The sequence below is a fragment of the Vicugna pacos genome, chromosome 1, assembly GCF_048564905.1.
Source record: "Vicugna pacos chromosome 1, VicPac4, whole genome shotgun sequence".
NCBI lineage: Eukaryota > Metazoa > Chordata > Mammalia > Artiodactyla > Camelidae > Vicugna > Vicugna pacos.
The window spans coordinates 263,472-282,498 of NC_132987.1; the positions used below are offsets into that span (position 1 = coordinate 263,472).

The following is a 19,027-nucleotide window of genomic DNA, read 5'->3' on the forward strand; positions in this document are numbered from 1 at the left end:
CGTGGCTGCTCTCTCTGCTGAGGGAGACAGCCCACACTCTGTCTGTGGAGTGTGTATCTACTTTTCCTTTAAACTGGAGCACCCAACCCTCACGCCTCATGGCCTTTCTGTTGCCTTCTGAAACAGCCCACTCTGTCTGTGGAGTATATATCTCTCTGAATAAATCTACATTTACTGAATTGTGGCTCTCTCTTGGATTCGTTCCTGTGCAAACCAAGGACCCACACATCACGAGGTGCATCTCAGGGACCCAAATAAGACCTGGGATACGGCCATCCTCTCCCCCACATTTTCCTGTATCATATATTCCTTCCCAAAGGATCTCACCTTGTGCACTCCAAAGTAGACGGCACTCATGTGTCCTGACGTGGATCTGCTTCTGCGTTTATCATTTCTTATGTCCACTAGAACGTCATCTTCATGAGGACAGGGATTTGGTTCTGTTCACAATGGAAGCACCAGCACATGACAGGTGCAGAAGAAGTATTAGCTGAATGAATGAGCTGTGGGAAGTCCTGGGAATTCAACCTGGAACTCCTAGCCACTTGGGCCCCAGCTCACTCCAGTTGCTCCCTCCTACTCATGGCTGACCTCTTGCCACCACTCTCTGCTCTGCCATCACCTGAGCCTGGATGAGCTGAGATGAGCACACACCACGGAGAGCATGGTGAATGGTTCACGTCGTTGCAACACACTCGCCCTCTGACTGCCAGGGGTTATTTAGGATGGACAAACTGAAGGGAGCACCATGTGCACCGCCCTAACCTACAACTCACTTGAAGCACCAGGAATGCACACATGGGAAGCGCAGGCCCTTTCCAACCTAAGGAGAGGGACTATGGGTGAGAAGAGGGTCTCTGTCAACTAACAGTCTCTTTACAAGCCCAGTCTTAGAAAAGCTCTTTAAAGACACTTTTGGTATCTTCCTTGTGTTTCGGTAATCCCTCTAGATTTTGTCATTTTAATCTATGCATCAGAAATACAGATGCTCTTGAAATCTCTATTGATTTTCAATGAAGAAAATCCTCAATTTCCTTCTCTGCTAGGAAAATTACTGCACTTTATATAAAAAAGGCAGCTTCCTTTCATGAGTTTCTATCTTCAAACACCTAATTTCACAAGAATCAGTGAAGCAGGACATGAAAATCTCGCTGTGCTTTATCACCTACTGGTGGGCAGGAATGAAATGAATGAGTACTGATCTCATGAGATGGGAAGGCTGGGGCTGTCTTATTCCTGCTACAGATGGAAGGGTCCATATCTGTGAAGGGGAGGAAGGACCAAGGATGAGAAACCAACATTTTCTAACCCATTTCTCTTTTTCAGAGTCTCAGACAAAACACTGTGATTTTATAAACAAAACAAGAACATCTGCACCCTTTTAAAAGCATGCTACAACTTTACTACTACACACGGCACTCTGTCATTGACCTAAAGGCGAATGACAGCCAAGAAATTTGCGGGGATCTTATTCTGTGCTCATCCCTTTTGGTCTTTGGAACCTCAGGAAGTTTGCCTCCTCTCCCTGAGTGTCGTTTTTCTCATCCTTCAAATGGGAGTGTAACAGTCATTCATTTGCTCAGTGTCCATTCGACAACAGGAGACGGCTTATGAAAACAATAATAAAAAAAGCAATACAGCATTTCTGATCTGTGCTTCTTCCTCCTCCTCCCTGAACATGAACTTACAGGCTAAAATGGCATCTTTCACTAAATCCCTAACGTAAGGAGCAGTTCTGATAAGGAAGTCACAGGACTGCAGGTGTAACCGAGAAATGACCCAGTGAAAAAGAATGTGTTGCCAGCAAATCCTCAAAACCCGTAAGGGTGCAAACCCTGGGAGTTACAGCCATGGGTGGGAGTTCCTTAGTTCCCCATTTCACAAAGCCGAGAACTTTGCAGGGCCCATGAAAGACACAGATAACCCAGTAAAACCACACCATGTTTTGGAGTACACCGGGGCCACATTGCTGCTGACCTGCACTGCTGTGTGTCCCAGAGCAAGAGCCCTCAGCGGGGGTGACTGTGTTTGAGGCTGGACAAGAACTTCCTGTTCTGTCTCTTTTGCTCTCTCTCTTCCTGCAATAAAACAACTGGTAGGACTCTGGTGGGGAGCACTGCACCCACATTCTCTGGGAAACCACACACCAGGCAGCTCTAGCTGATCTGAGAGAGGACACGTCAATGAACATATATACACCAAAGTCAGGCAGAAGGCTGCCTGTGGCCTTGGGAATCCAAACTAGCTTGTCCTGTTAATCAGGATATTACACATCTAAAGAAAGTGTGCACCAGATGAAGACGATGCCTTAGACAGCGTCGGTGGTTATGTCCAGCAGTGTCTAAGGACAAGTCATGCTCTGGTAGATGGGAGCATTTTGGTTGCTTTAAGAGTTTGCTACTGAAGGGCTGGGACATTTCATTGGGACTTGAAACTCCAGACCTCTTTACTCACAAAGGCAGACAAGTTAGGTGAGCCAGGTCAGCCTTTATTCCAACTTCCTAACCAAAAGGCTATGAGGTCGAAAATATATTTCTCAGACTCTTCCGCAACAAGGATTCCAGATGTGGCTTTAAAAATTCCCATCAGAGACTGAGATTTGCAAATATTAACTACTATATATAAAAATAGCTAAAAAAACTAAATTTCTTCTGTATAGCACAGGGAACAATATTTAATATCTTATAATAAACTTTAGTAAAAAAATATGAAAAGGAATTCATACATATATATGTGAATATGAAAGACTGGAACATTGTGCTGTACATCAGAATTTGACACATTGTAACTGACTATACTTCAATTAAAAAAAAATATATATATATATAATGCCCATCAGCAGCATCTGAGTGTCACTGAAAGAAGAAACCCAGATGAATGGACGCTGAGGTGGTTGGATGAGCTACGTTATTTTGCTGGGGTGAATGCAGCCTGCATGGCAGAGATCTAGAAGGAATGCTCACAACAGCCACTCACTGATCTGAAAGTGAGTTAGGTTAACAGCTTTCTGAAATCCTCACTGCCCCTCCTGATGAGCCAAGTGTCTGGCGTTTCTCTGGAAATCACTAGGCGCAGTCTGGAACTCAAAGGTAAAAATTAAAAACTGCAGTCAGGTAGCAAAGAGACTGGCAGGACGCGTTGGACATAAGTAGGTCAGAATCAACAAGGAATGGGGAGGGGATAGAATGTGTGTTGAGGACCCTGAATTCAGGGGTGGATTGTCTATGTTGAGGACTCTGAGTCAGTATGAGTAGATGGATTTGTGTGGACTATGGACTAAAATGGTGGCCATTGTTCAGATAAGTGTGATTTGGAGTATATTTATTTGAGGAGGGTTTTTTTTTTTTCCCCTTCAACATTGATCATTTCTAGGGAGCAGAATAATACTCTGCCACACAACATCTAAGTGCAAAAGAGATGCTATGGGATGATGGTGGTATGAAAAATTTCAGTACTGCAATTTCAAGCTTTCCTTAATGAGGTGCACAGCAGTAGGTACTTAAAATAAAATAAGGTACTTATATTAAAGACATCATCATATGTACATATCCTTTAAGATACACATATGGTGCTATAAGTGGGCCTGAAATGTGTTCTGCATTCTAAAATCCGATGAAATAAAATCAGTAGTTCAATATGCCTGTCGGCTCTAAAAACATGATGTAGCTCATGATCACAGAAAGCAAGATCAGCTAGGGAATTTGAGATTTGTCGTTTCCAGTGTCAAAGTTAATATTTTTTGCTTTACTTAAAAAGCATTTTTTTAATTAGGTCTGTCAGCATCCATTGGTATACGGGGTTCAGTAGATGTGTTCAGATATTCCAGACAGTGAATCAGAGCAAAGACTGAGGTTTAGACAGTAGTTAAATGCCTCACCCGTGTGATCAGCATCCACAAACTGCTTTACTGAAAATCCTTAAAAGTGAGAACTTCATTAAAGCAACGATAAGTGAGGGGAAAAAATAGCTACAGACTAGTGGAAGTTTTATAACGTGTAAAAATGACAAAAGGCTATTCATGAGCATATTTTTAAAAACCCCTACACTTTAATAAGAAAAACAACAATCTGACAACAGGTTGTACACTGCTGTAGGAGAATCCATGCAGATGGACTCTTATGTGAATGGGGCTGGAGCTGTAGAATTAGTTAGTCTTGCAAGTAACTCAGTTAAACACAAATGCAAATGGGATACACTTCTAGAATATCTGAGGAAATATCTTGGAAAACTTACTCCTCTATGAAGCAATGACAATGGCAAAATTTGTCAAAATTAACCTCTGTAGAACTCTGGAAATTAAACCAAGACTTCCAGCAATCCGGGGAGTCTTTATTTGAGAAAGAAAAACAGCTAAATCTCCATAAAGATAGTGAGTTTTGAGGCATTGTAACTTGATCTACCCCATCCCTGTATCCTCACCTAAATGGTGGCCTTTATAAGCAATAGTCTCACAATCAAGGTAGGGGCAGAAGTGATTTAAAGTTACCCAAAAAATCCGCCCCCAGAGAGCTGTCACTATGTGACCTGTCACAAACTCATGCTGTGCAAACAGCCTGTCCCCAGAGTGTGTGTGGGAAAAAATCAGCAGTGAGTATCTAACATTACAACTGCCTGAGGCAGTGGGACCAGTAGAGGCTAACTAGGTGCTGACTAGGAAACTTAGAAGGCAAAATTGAGTAATGAGAAATTCTGGGGGTGAAGGTAGGGTTAAAAAGCTCCAAAAAATTCTGAGAATTGTAGAAGGCAATATACATGTGTGGCACATGGCAAGGAAAGATCTGAGAAAATCCTAAGCCTTCAACACTGGCTGAACTTGAGGTTCTGCATAAGCAAGAACTAAAGGCTACGGAAGAGCTGCTGACTGCATGCTGGTGCTGAGGGCATCCCTCAGCATGCGGACACACAGCCACCTGGCAACAGCTCAAACGATTGGCTCCAGGCATTGAAAGAAATCACTGTCCAATTATTACTACAGTGATGACAACTAGGCTTTCTTCACACACACTGATCTCATGGTCATGCATGATAAAGAAAACAGACTTTAAAGAATTTGTTCAGGAAAGTAACTAAATAAATAGCTGCAGCAGCAATGACAATGGAAGCAACAATAAACCCTTGAGATGAGGAAAATCTGGCTTTCAGATCTGCCACATTGTAATATTTTAAATGTCCAGTTTTCAACAGAAAATTAGAAGATGTACAAAGAAACAGAAATGTTTGGTCATAACAGATGGGGAAAAAGTAGTCAATAGAAACTCCCTGAGGTAGCCCAGACACTGGACTTACTAGACAAAGATATAAATAAGCAATTACACACATGTTCAAAATACTAACAGAAACCATGCCTAAAGGATTAAATTATGTGCACATCTCATTGTACAGAGAATATCAATAAATAAAATTTATAATAAAAACCAACTAGAAATTCTAGAGATACAAATATGACTAAAATAAAAACTTCAATAAGAGGTTTCTCTGTAGATATGAACTTGTTGGAGAAAAAGTCAGTTAAATTAAAACTACTGAAATTATCCAGTCTGTGGAACAGAAAGAAAAAGGAATAAAAAAAAAATAGAACACTGTGTCAGAGATAGGTGGGACACCATCAACAATATCAATACACACATAATGGGAGCGCCAGAAGGAGGGAGAGAAAAAAAGGGGCAGAAAGAATATATAAAGAAATAATGGCTGAAAACTTCCCAAATTTGATGACAGCATTAATTTGTACATCCCAGCAGTTCAACAAACTCCAAGTGCTATAAACGTAGAGACATCTAAAATAGGCACATCAGACTCAGTGTGTCAAAAGACAAGAATAAAGTATCTTGACAGCTGAAAGAGAAAAGTGGTTCAACATATAGAAAGGCTCCTCAGTAAGACAGTTGATTTCTCATCAAAAACCATGGAGACCAGAAGGCAGTGGATGGTATCGTCAAAGAGATAAAAGGAAAAGACTGTCACCAAGTATTTTATAGCCAGCAAAATGATTCTTTAAACAAAATTAAAGGAGAAATTAAGACACTCCTACAAAAACAAAATCTGAAAGAATTCATTGCTAGCAGGCCTGCCCTACAAGAAATACTAAGGATAGTCCAGCAGGTGTAAATGAAAGGACACTTGCCTGAAAAATAAAGAGCACTACTACATGAGTAAAAAAATAAAACAGTATAAATCGAGTATTACATGTAAATGTTTTGTTCTATTTGATGTAAAGGACAACTGCATAAAACAATACTTATGAAACTGTGTAGATGAGCTTATAAATGCATAAAGGTGCAATTTGTATGACAGTGACAGCATGAGGAGGGGGAGGGAAAAGACTGATACCAAAGCAAAGTTTTTGTGTACTGTTGAAATTAAGTTGGTATTCATGTCAACTAGATTGCTTTAAAACAAGATGTAAATTATAATCTCCAGGGCAATGGAAGAGAAGGAGGAGGAGGAAGAGGAGGAGGAGAAGAAAAAGATAAAATAAACAAATTAAAATGACACACTTGAAAATGCTTACTTTGTACAAAAATGTGTAGTAATAGAGGAATGGGAAAAAAAGACATATAGAAAGGAGACAGCAGTTGTAACTTCAATCTGATAAGAAATTACATTAATGTAAATGAATTAAACATTCTAATCAAAATACTAAAGGCAGAAATAAATGGAATAGACAATAGATGAACAATAGAGAATAATCAACAAAAGGAATAGTTGGTTCTTTGAAAAGATCAATAAAATTGACAAATTTTATCTAGTACTGAAAAAAAAAAAAAAGAGAGAAGATTCAAATTACTAAAATGAGAAATGAAAGGAAGGATGTCACTACTGCCCTTACAAAAATAACAAGGAATGTAAGGGAATACCATGGATAATTATATAGCCAATACATGAGATAATGTAGATGAAATGGATAAATTCCTAGAAGGACATAAATGACTGAAGCTAATTCAAGGAGAAATAGAAAACTCAAATAATCCTACAGTAAGTAGTAACTGAAATAGCAATCCAAAACTTTCACACAAAGAAATGCTAGGCCCGTATGGCTTTGTTGGTGAATTCCATCAACTACTTAAAGAAAAAACAAAAACAAAAACAAACAAAAAATGCTTCACAAATTCGTCTGAAAATAAAAAGGTGGGCACACTTCCCAATTCATTCAATGAGACTAGTATCACACTGATACGAAAACCAGACAAAGGGATCACAAGAAAACTAAAGACTATCTCTTATGAATATAAATGCAAAAAATCCTCAACAGAATACAAGCAAATCCAAAACAGTAACATATAAAATAGACCACCATTAAGTGGGATGTATCCAGGTATGCAAAGGCAGTACAACATACAAAAGTCAATTCATGTAATACACCATATTAATAGAATAATGGATAAAAACTAGGAATAGAACTTCCTCAACTTGACAGAGAACATCTATGAAAAACCTGAAGCAAAGATCATACATAATGCAGAAGCACTGAATTATTCCCTCCCAAAATCAACATTGTACTAGAGGTTCTAGTCAAATCAATCAGACAAAGAAAATAAAGCCTCTAGATTAGAAAGAAAGAAATAAAACTGTTTTGATTCCAGATGACATGATATTATATATTGAAATCACAAGGAATCCACAAAGGAAAAATAGAAAAGAAAAGAAAAATCCTCTTAGAATTAATAACCCAGTCCGACCAAAATTGTAAGACACAGATGAATATATGAAAAGTAATTACATTTCTATTCAACAGCAGTGAATAATCTAAAAATAAAATGAAGGAAACCTTTTCATTTACAATAGCATCAAAAAGAATAAAATAATTAGTAATATTAAGAAAAAATATGTGGAATACTGAGAAAAATATCTGAAACTTGTATATTGAAAACTAAAATACTACTGATAGAAGTTAAAAATGACCTAAAATAAATGGAAAGCTCTTCTGTGTTCATGGATCAGAAGCCTTATTATTGTTAGGATGGCCATTGTCCTCAAAATGACCTATACATTCAATGCAGCTCTGGCTTTTTGGCAGAAATGAACAAGCTGTTCCTAAAACTAATATGTAAATGCAAGATACCCAAAACAGTCAAAACAATCTTGAAAAATAACAAAGTTTTGAAGTTTCCAAATTCAAAACTCACTAACAAAACTGTGATCCATACAGTGTGGTACTTGCAGAAAGGACAGAAAAATAGATTGAGAGAAAAGAACTAAGAGACCATAAACAAAGTCTTACATGCAGCCATTTAATTTTTGACAAAGGTGCCATGACAATCCAATGGGGAAAAATAATCTTTACAAAAATGATGCTGGGACACCTGTACATACACCTGGAAAGAAAGAAAACTGAACTTTTATCTTAACACCATTTATGGAAATTAACTCAAAATAAATCACAGACCTGAAACTATAAAACATTTAGAAAATGAACAATGAGGAAATCTTCAGGACTTTGGATTACAAATACTTGTTATATATGACACCAAAAGCACAAACAACAAAAGAAAAAAATCAAGTAAACTGGACTTCAGTGAAATTAAAAACTTCTGTGCTTCAAAGGACTTCATCAAGAAAGTAAGAAGACAATCCACAGGATGGATGAAAATATTTCCAAAATTTTCCCTGATAAGGGACTTTTATCCAGAATAGACAAAGAAGACTTAAAACATGACAATACAAAGACAAATGTAATTAAAATGGGCAAAGAATTTGAATATATGTTTCTCCAAAGAAGACATACAAATGGGAACTAAGCACATAAAAAGATGTTCAACATCAGTAGGCATTAGGGAAACAGAAATCAAAATCACAATGACATACCACTTCATACCAACTAGGATGACAAATATATATGATATATGATATATAAATATGAATCTATAAACCCAGTAATAAAAAGTGTAGATGAGGATTTGGAGAAACTGGACTCCTCATACATTACTTCTGGACATATACAATGCTTCAGTCACTTTAAAAGCTATATTAGCAATTCCTCAAAATGTTAAAAGCAGAATACATCCCAGCAATTCCATTTTTTGATATATCCTGAAGAGAAGTGAAAATATGTGTTCACACAAAAACTTGTCCATGAGCATTTACAGCAGAATTATTCATCATCAACTGATGGATGGATAAGCAATGTGGTGTATTTATAACTACGGCATATTATTTGAATACAAAAAGGAATTTGGGTATTGATATATGCTACACTATGGATGAGCCTTGACAACGTCACACTAAATGAAAGACGATAATCAAAAAAGGCAGCATACTGTATGGTTCTACTTATATGAAATGCCTAGAACAGGCAAACCTGTAGAGGCAGAAAGTAGAGTGGTGGCTGTTGAGGGCTAAGGGAAAGGAAGGTTAGGGACTGACTTACTAAAGGGTACTGGTTCCTTTTGGGGGTGATTGCTACACAACCCTGAAATGTACATAAAACCCTAATGCACACTTTCAAAGGCTGCATTTTACGGTATGTGAATTATATCTCCATAAACCTGTTATTCTTGAAGCTGAGCCCACCTATGGAGCAACTGACACAGCACTGACTGTGGCATCCAAACGGGGAGTGACCCACCCGCCCACCGCGAAGGAGAGCAGCACCTGACCCAGTGTTGGAGGGGTGCAGTCTTCTTGCCAATGGACACTGTGAGCAGCACAGATGAGGGGGCCAACAGAGCAAGCTGAGTTCATGAAACAGGGAGAAGACACAAAGACCTCTCAATAAAACCATTAAGAGCGTTCAGTCTCTAGGAGAACACATCTTTGTTTTTAAAATCTTTTTATACCTGTTTTATTTTCTATTAGCTTTTTAATCTTTACTTTTTAAACAGTTCTATATGTTTACAATTCTCATTTCATTTTTAATTCTCTTGGATTTGATCTGTTATTGATTATTCACAGGTTTTAAATATTGTGTTTTGAGTTTTTTCTTCTTTGCATTAAGGTTTTAAAAAGACATCTCAACTCGATTCCTATTCTTCTTCAACTTGCTCTTCTATTATTGATTATACACTGTTTTCAAACCTTCTTTTCCCCCATTCTTTTAAAATTCTATTTCTCTCTCTCATTTTTAAGTTTTATTCCAGCATAGGCCTTAGATAGATAAAGAAATAAACCCCTTTAAGGGCCACAATAGATAACTGATACTCCTTAAGCCACAGTGCCAGAGAGATATGAGCAGTTGAAGAAGCAGAGAAAGTATTCCCAATTAAAAGAGAAAGAGAAATCCCCTGAAAGAATGATCAATGAAATAGATATTAATGGCCTATTAGATCAAGATTTCTAAAAAGAAGTGATCGAATTACTGAAGGAACTAAAAGAGATAGTATTTAGAGACATAAAATATGTCAAAAACAAAATAGTAGCTATAAAGAAGAGCCAAGTAGAATTGGTAAATTCATTGGCTGAAATGAGATCTGACCTAAAGGCAGTACAACTCAGGCTAGATAATGCAAAGGAACGAATAAGTGACCTAGAAGACAGGACAACAGAAAGCACACAATCAGAACAGTTGAGAGAAAAAAATAAAAAACAATGAAAACAATATATGGAACCTATGGGATAATATAAAGCATGCCAATCTATGCATCATAAGAGTTCCAGAAGGGGAAGAAAGAACAAAGGGGATGGAGAAGGTATTTAAAGAAATCATAACTGAAAAATTCCCAAACATAAAGAAAGAATCAGACACCCAAGTACAGGAGGCTCAGAGGTTCCCAAACAGGAAAAGCCTAAAGAGACACACACCAAGACATAACAAAATCAAGATGGCCAGACTGAAGGATAAAGAAATGATCCTAAAGGCAGCAAGAGAAAAACAAAGAGTGAGTTACAAGAGATGGCTCTCAGCTGATTTCTCTACAGAAACACTGTAGGCCAGAAGGGAGTGGAAAGATATATACAAAGTCCTGAATGAAAAAACAGATGCAGCCTAGGATACTTTCTGCAGCAAGGCTATCCTTTAGAACAGAGGGAGAGGTAATGAATTTCACAGAGAAGAAAAACTAAAAGACTTTAGCAACACTAAACCCATGCTAAAAGAAATATTGTAAGGTACACTCTAAATAAAAAAGAAGCAGGATGATACAGAAATGAGAGCTCATAACTGGAAAGGTGATAACTACCATGAATTACAAATAGAATGAACATGAAATTGTAAAAGAAGACATCTAAATCATTGAGTGGGAGAGGGAAGCAAGAAAATATAGAGTATTTTTTCTTTCTTCTTTTTTCTTAAATTTTTCGTTCTAGGTAGGATGGGTTAGAGATTGCATTACTATCTGTTTAGTACACACAGTTACAGTAATTGCTTAACAGACTTACAAAAAAGTGTAACCACAAGCCAAAAACTTACAAGTGAGTAACAAAAACTAAATACAATCCAAGATAACAGAAAGGAAAATTACCATACCACAAAAGGAAGAAGAAAGGAACAAAGAAGAAATATGAAATCAACTGCAAATAAAAGTTCAAATAGCAATAAACACTCATTTATCATTAATTACTCTAAATGATAATGGACTAAATGCTCCAGTCAAAAGACAGAGTGGCAGACTGGATAATAAAGCAAAAAACTTCAATAAACTGCATACAAGAGACACATTTTAGGGAGAAGGACACATATAGATTGAGAGTGAATGGACGGAAAAGGATATTCCATGCAAATGGAAACTCCAAAAAAGCAGGTATAGCAGTTCTGATTTCAGACAAAATAGACTTTAGAACAAGGGCCATAAAGAAAGATAAATAAAGGCATTTTATAATGATTAAAGGAGCAATACAAGATGAGGATATTACAATCATTAATATATATGCATCCAACATGAGCACCTAAGTACATAAAACAACTACTAACAGAGATAAACGGGGAAATTGATGGGAATACAATCATTGTCAGAAGTTTTAACACCACATTAACATCACTAGACAGATCTTCCACACAAAAAATAAATAAGGCAACAGAGAAATTAAATGATACAATAGAAAAATTAGATTTAGTGGATATTTTCAGAGCATTACAACCCCCCAAAATAGGATATACATTCTTTTCAAGTGTGCGTGGAACATTTTCTAGGATTCATCATGTACTTGGTCACAAAAGAAGCCTCAAAAATTTTAAGAAGATAGAAATTATCTCAAGTATCCTTACTGACCACAATGCCATTGAAACTAGAAATCTCTTCAGAGAAACAAAGCATAAAAAAAAGGAAAGCATAGAGATTAAACAACATGCTATTAAAAAAAATGGGTCAATGATGAAATCAAAGTTGAAATTAAGGAATACATTGAGACAAATGAAAATGAAAACAACCACAAAAAACTTATGGGACAAAGCAAAAGCAGTGCTAAGAGGAAAGTTTAGGGCGATACAGGCCTTCCTCAAAAATGAAGAACAATTTCAAAAAAACAATCTAACCCACCAGTTAAAAGAACTAGATACTGAAGAGTAAAAACACCCAAAAAGTCAGCAGAAGGAAGGAAATAATTAAGATCTGGGAGGAAATAAATAAAATAGAGATTAAAGAAATAGAGAAAATAATCAATCAAACCAAAAGCAATTTTTTGAAAGAGTAAATAAAATCGAGAACCTCTGGCCAAACTCACAAAGAAGAAAAAAGAGAGAGCACAAATTTGCAAAATAAGAAAGGAAAATGGAGAAATTACAACAAATAACATAGAAATATAGACTATCATATGAGAATATCATGAAAAACTACATAAAAAAAAGGGATAACCTAGAGGAGATGGACACGTTTCTGGAAACATACAGTCCACTAAAACTGAATCAAGAAGAAACTGACCACTTGAACAAAATGATCACTAGGAATGAAATCGAATTAACAATAAAAAAAATCCCTACAAATAAAATCCAGAACTGGACAGCTTCACCAGAGAATTCTACCACACATACAAAGAAGTACTCATACCAGGCCTTCTCAAACTCTTCCAGAAGTTTGAAAAGAAGGAATATTCCCAAACTCATTCTATGAAGCCACAATCACCCTGATACCAAAACCAGGCAAAGACACCACCAAAAAAGAGAATTACAGAACAATATCACTGATGAACACAGATGCAAAAAAAGTCCTTACCAAAATACTAGCAAATAGAATTCTACAGCACATAAAAAAGATTATACAACATGCTCAATTGGGGTTCATCTCAGGGACACAAGGGTGGTTCAACATATGCAAATCAATCAATGTAATACTTCACATCAACAAGAGAAAGGACTAAAACCACATGATCATCTCAATAGATGCATAAAAGCTTTTGATAAAATTCAACACCCATTTATGATAAAAATTCTCACCAAAGTGGGTATTGAGGGAACATAACTCAACATCATGAAAGCTATATATGACAAACCTACAGCCAGCATAGCACTGAACGGTGAAAACCTCAAAAGCTTCTCACTAAATTCTGGGACAAGACAAGGATGCCACTATCACCACTCTTATTCAACATAGACTTGGAAGTCCTGACCATAGCAATCAGGCAAGTAAGAGAAGTAAAAGGGGTCTAAATTGGAAAAGAAGAGGTAAAAGTGTCACTACATGCAGATAACATGACACTATATATAGAAAACCCTAAAAGGTCCACACCAAAACTACTAGAGCTGATCGAAGAATTTAGCAAGTTAGCAGGCTACAAGATTAATGTTCAAAAATCAGTTGCATTTCTTTACACTAATGATGAATCAACAGAAAAAGGAAGTAAAGAAATAAAACACTTTAAAATAGCACCCAAAGTAATAAAATTTCTAGGAATAAATCTAACCACAGAGGTGAGAGAATTTTACACAGAAAACTATAAACCATTGGCGAAGGTAATTGAAGAAGACTTTAAAAAATGGAAAGGTATCCCAAGCTCTTGGATTGCAAGAATCAATATTGTTAAAATGGTCACACTGCCCAGGGCAATATACAGATTTAATGCAATCCCTGTAAAATTACCCAAGACATATTTCATAGAACTAGAACAAATCACAATAAAATTTATATGGAACCATCAAAGACATAGAAATTCCAGGGTATTACTGAAGAAAAAAAAGAAAGAGCCTGGAGGAATGACTCTCCCAGACTTCAGACAATACTATAGAGTTACAGTCATCAAGACAGCATGGTATTGGTACAAAAACATACATATAGACCAATGGAACAGAATAGAGAGCCCAGAAATGAACCCAGAAACTTTTGGTCAACTAATCTTCGACAAAGGAGGCAAGAATATACAATGGAATAAAGACAGTCTCTTCAGCAAGATAAACATAAGACAAGATACAATAAACCTCCTAGAAGAAAATACAGGCAAAATATCTGACATACATCTCAGAAATGTTCCCTTAGGGCAGTCTACCCAAGCAATAGAAATAAAAGCAAGAATAAACAAATGGGACCTAAAGAAACTTACAAGATTCTGCACAGCAAAGGACACCATATGTAAAAAAAAAAGACAACCTACAGAATGGGAGAATATTTTTGCAAATGAAACTGACAAAGGCTTGATCTCCAGAATATATAAGCAGCTCAAATGACTTAATAAGAGACAACCAAATAACCTAAACCAAAAATGGGCAGAAGACCTAAACAAGCAATTCTCCAAGGAAGACATACAAATGATCAATGGGCAAATGAAAAAATGCTCAATGTCACTAATTATCAGAGAAATGCAAATCAAAACTACAATGAGGTATCACCTCAAACCAGTCATAATGGCCATCATTCAAAAATCCACAAATGACAAATGCTAGAGAGGCTGTGGAGAAAGGGGAACCTCCTACACTTCTGGTGGGAATGCAGTGTGGTGCAGCCACTGTGGAAAACAGTATTGAGTTCCCTCAAATGTCTAGGAATAGACTTGCCATATGACCCAGGAATCCTGCTCCTGGGCATGTATCCTGAAGGAACCCTACTTCAGGATGACACCTGCATCCCAATGTTCATAGCAGCACTATTTACAGTAGCCAAGACATGGATACAGCCTAAATGTCCATCAGCAGATGACTGGCTAAAGAAGTGGTATATTTATACAATGGAATACTACTCGGCCATAAAAACTGACAATTTAGGGCCATTTGCAGCAACATGGATGCTCCTGGAGAATGTCATTCTAAGTTAAGTAAGAACGGTAACAAGGAATAAAGACAATTACCCACAGGTACAGTTATTTTGATTAAAATATCCACACAGAAAGCAAGTCACCCCCACGACTGCTGCCAGGAGGAGCATCTGAGTGTAATAGCCCAGCCAAGCAAAGTAGATTCTGAACTTCTCTCCTTAGAATTTCCTGCAGAAAGACAGAAGGAAGTTTCAGAAGACGCAAATAATCACTCTGTAGCTTCATCCTCATGTTAATTTATTTTTTTCTTTTTTGGGGGGCATAACTAGGTTTATTTATTTGTTTTTAAATGGAGGCATTGGGGATTGAACCCAGGACTTCATGCATGCTAGACATGCACTCTACCACTGAGCTATACCCTCCCTCCATCATATTAATTTCTGATTCTAAATCAAGGGGGCTTTAAGTTTAATCCTCCGACTCAATTCACTCTTAAAACATATGCGTTTTCATAGCAGCCCCCAAATTCTACCGTGAACTAAGAAGTGTTTTATGTATCATAGAAGTACAGATCACTGGTTCACCTGCTGAAGAGAGATAAATGAGAACAGAGCAAAGGAGAGGACGAGGCTGACTCCAGAGCAGATGCAGGGGATCATCACCACTCACTGGACAGTCTGGCACATTCAACAAATCCCCCCAAAAATCATTCTTAACAGGCTTGACACAAGTGGACATCAACAAGTGGCTCAGTCATCTGCTCCTGCCTTATCTCGGGAATGTCCCTGGAGCAAATACATCGTAAACCACAGATAATAAGGAAATGGCTGATAATGATAACAACTGGGAGTGCAATGTCTGTCTGACAAAATATTTATAAAACTCATTGTGGGAATGGGAGAGGGCAGGAGGGATGTGACTGAGGAAGGCACTGCCCTGTATTCTTTGTATCTAGCACGTCTGTTGTTCCTAGGTTTTAAAACCTCTTCTCAGTTAACCTGGAGTAGATGGAACAGGCCAGGGAGGCAAGATTAGAAGAAAGGAGGCAGGGCATTAAGTGGTGCCAGGCTGATCCTAAAAGGGAGACCGACACAGACAGGCAGACACAGAGAGTTTAGGGATGAGGCGGAACAATGAGACGGCGGCTCAGGTGTGTCTTGCTGTTGCTGAACCTTCCCTCAACTGGCTCACTGATGACTTGGCAGTGCTGGGTAAAACCTGTGGATTTCCTCAGCTCTGAGTTCTCTCTGAGGCTTCCGGCTCAGTCTGGAGCTGAGATGAGTTCCGTGGGCTTAGCCTAGGGGGGACTCAGCTCCGAGAATAGCCTGGAATCCTGGAAAACTTCACGCAGGAACCCCGGAGGCTGGACCAGCACTCACAGGGCTGCTGTGAGACCAGCTCCATAGTCAGAGCCCTGGGCATGGACCATTCCATGGGGAAAAGGGCTGAGCCCGATGCCAAATCAGATAGGAGCGAAAAAGTGTGTTCATTCTCATGTGACTGGGCTTTGTGGCCTGGCTCACGGGTGGCAGGCTCAGGATGGTGTCTGGCAGAGAAAACCCTGGCAATGGGTTTGAGATGTCTTGGACTCTTTCTTGTTAAGCTTTTTGTAATACATTCTTATCAACTATCCATCCTGAAAATGCCAAATTCAAAACTGAAAGAATGTTAGAAGTTGCCTGCTCTAACTGCCCAATGGTAAACACACCCTGCTACAGTTAGAGAGCTGGTCAGGCAGCCTCTGCCTGGATATTTACAGTGACGGGGAGTTCATTACTTCCAAAGGTTACAAGTCGGCAGGAAGGTCAGACAGAATTTTTGAACCTTAAACAGATATCTGCCTCCTAGTCCTTGCTGAAAGGCAAGGAATAATGAGGATCCCTTCAAATGTAGTTTTGCCTGATTGTTATCTCTCTCTGTCAAAAGCACCCCAATTTTTTTTTCAAAATTCAGCTTTGATTTCTTTTTATCAAAGTAATGCCATACATTTAATAAAGAGTCAAACAGTTCTCAAACACCGATTGTAAAAAGGAGCAGTTCCCATCAACCGCCCCATTTCCTGGCCAGAAACAACCACGTTCAGCTCCTACTGCTGACTCTTGGAATACTTACTCCCTTTCTCTGACTAATATCCTTGTAACACAGCCTACTGACTTTTTCAGCTTTATGTATCACCTATTTAACTTTCTATTTTGGAAAATGAGGATTCAGCTCTCTTTCAAACCCCATCTCATCTACACACCCAGACCTTCATTCTTCCAACCTTTTGATACAATTACATTATAATTTTCATCAGCTCAGTATCCTTGATTTACATTATTATTACTCTGTACAGACTATTCAAAGCTGTAGCAATTTGTGCTAGTCTTACCTTTTCTTCCCTACTTCGTTTTCCTGGAGTTAATAATTGTCTTGGTTTTTCATAGCTTAGATTTCTGTGCACTTAATAATTCAACCTCAGACCTTCTCTTAACGAACAACTTTCACAATACTTTCCAATACATTGTCTACAAATTTCATCTCCTTGAATAAATCTCTTCAGATCTCCTTCCACATGGATTAACGACATGCTAGTCTTGTCACAGAGCTCATGGGGCCACTAGTGGGAAGTAACATGGGAATACATGGACCAGGATCAGGGAAAAGATCAACATAATTGCCTTAGCAATACATACTTAAAATAGTAGGAAAATTGTTTTCTTTACAAACACAAACACACACACAAACCCCAAAAGCCCATAAAGAATGATTAAAGAGTGGTCAAACCCATTGCCCTGCCTTCAAATTCTGTATAACATAAAACAAAAATAACAGAAGGAAGATATCATATAAATATGAATCTCAAGGGGGATTGGGTACACTCAGTGGCAGAGTGTGTGCTCAGCATGCTTAAGGTCCTAGATTCAATCTTCAGTACCTCCATTAGAAAAAAAATTAAAAAGAAAAAAAAATTATCAATTTTAAATATTTACATATTAACAAATATCCTCCTTTAAAACTGTGTTCTAAAGGATAACCCGGGTTAAGGAGAAAGTACCTCTTCATGACTGTGATCCTGCTGATAATTGAGGGAGGAAATTAGAGTATGACCACATGAAATAAAATTCCTTATGAAATAATGATCCCGGGTGACAATCATTATTGGCTGCTGTCATCACAAAAAAGAGAGTCAAATGTAATATTATGTACCTTATGACAGGAGTACAAAACTTCACATAACAATTATTTTTGCACAAAGTTGAACCTCAATCAGATCAAGCTTTTAGGGGAGGATTAAATCACTTAGCTAAAGCCAATACATAGGATGGAGAAACAAGTCTAACACCATAGGGGAGAATGAAATCAGCCAAACAGGAAATAGAGAAACCCCTCAGCAATTTCAAGGAAAATGAGAAACAGGAAAATTATAGATTAGAACGCACTTGAGAGATATGCTAGCTGCAATGTCTGAATCTTGTCTGGATCTTGATTTCAACCCCAAAACTACTTAAAAGTGTATTTTTGTGACAAGCAGGGAATTATTTTGTAACCCCATAATAAAGGAATATTCCAATTTTATTTGAAAGAGACCTTGTCATTTCACTAATGAAAGGTTAATCTATGTAGGATTGTCTTCAAAATGACCCCATAGTGGGGGAGGGGAGGAGATGGAGATGAAAGATGCAACAACAGTGACTCTGAGTATATAATTCTGGAGCTGGGTGACTGATAACACCCAGGCAGGCTGGCTGTACTGTTCTCTCAATTTCTGTACATGTTTGAATCTTTCCATAAAATGTGAAACAACAAATAGACTTCAGTGTTTTAAAACCCTCACTTTGAAGGTTAAGAGGTTTGCCCAAGTAGGTGGGCACCTGCATGGGGCACTGAGATAAGAAAGAACAGACACCTGGCTCCAGACCGACCTGGGGCTACCTTGACCCTCCTCTTCTCCTAACCATCCACAGCCAGCCCATAACTGCATCCCGTCAGCCCC

General features: G+C 37.9%; 1 long non-coding RNA gene across 1 annotated transcript in view; it reads right to left on the bottom strand.

The window, feature by feature from the left end:
- LOC140699156 (uncharacterized) overlaps positions 1-15,839 on the bottom strand; it is a 30,318-nt gene extending 14,479 nt beyond the window's left edge. Inside the window, exons 1-2 of the long non-coding RNA XR_012077158.1 lie at positions 15,636-15,839; positions 15,145-15,279 (exon numbers count right to left, since the gene is read on the bottom strand). This is a non-coding gene — a long non-coding RNA (uncharacterized lncRNA). The remainder of the gene's footprint in view (positions 1-15,144; positions 15,280-15,635) is intronic.
- Positions 15,840-19,027: the final 3,188 nt, after the last annotated feature.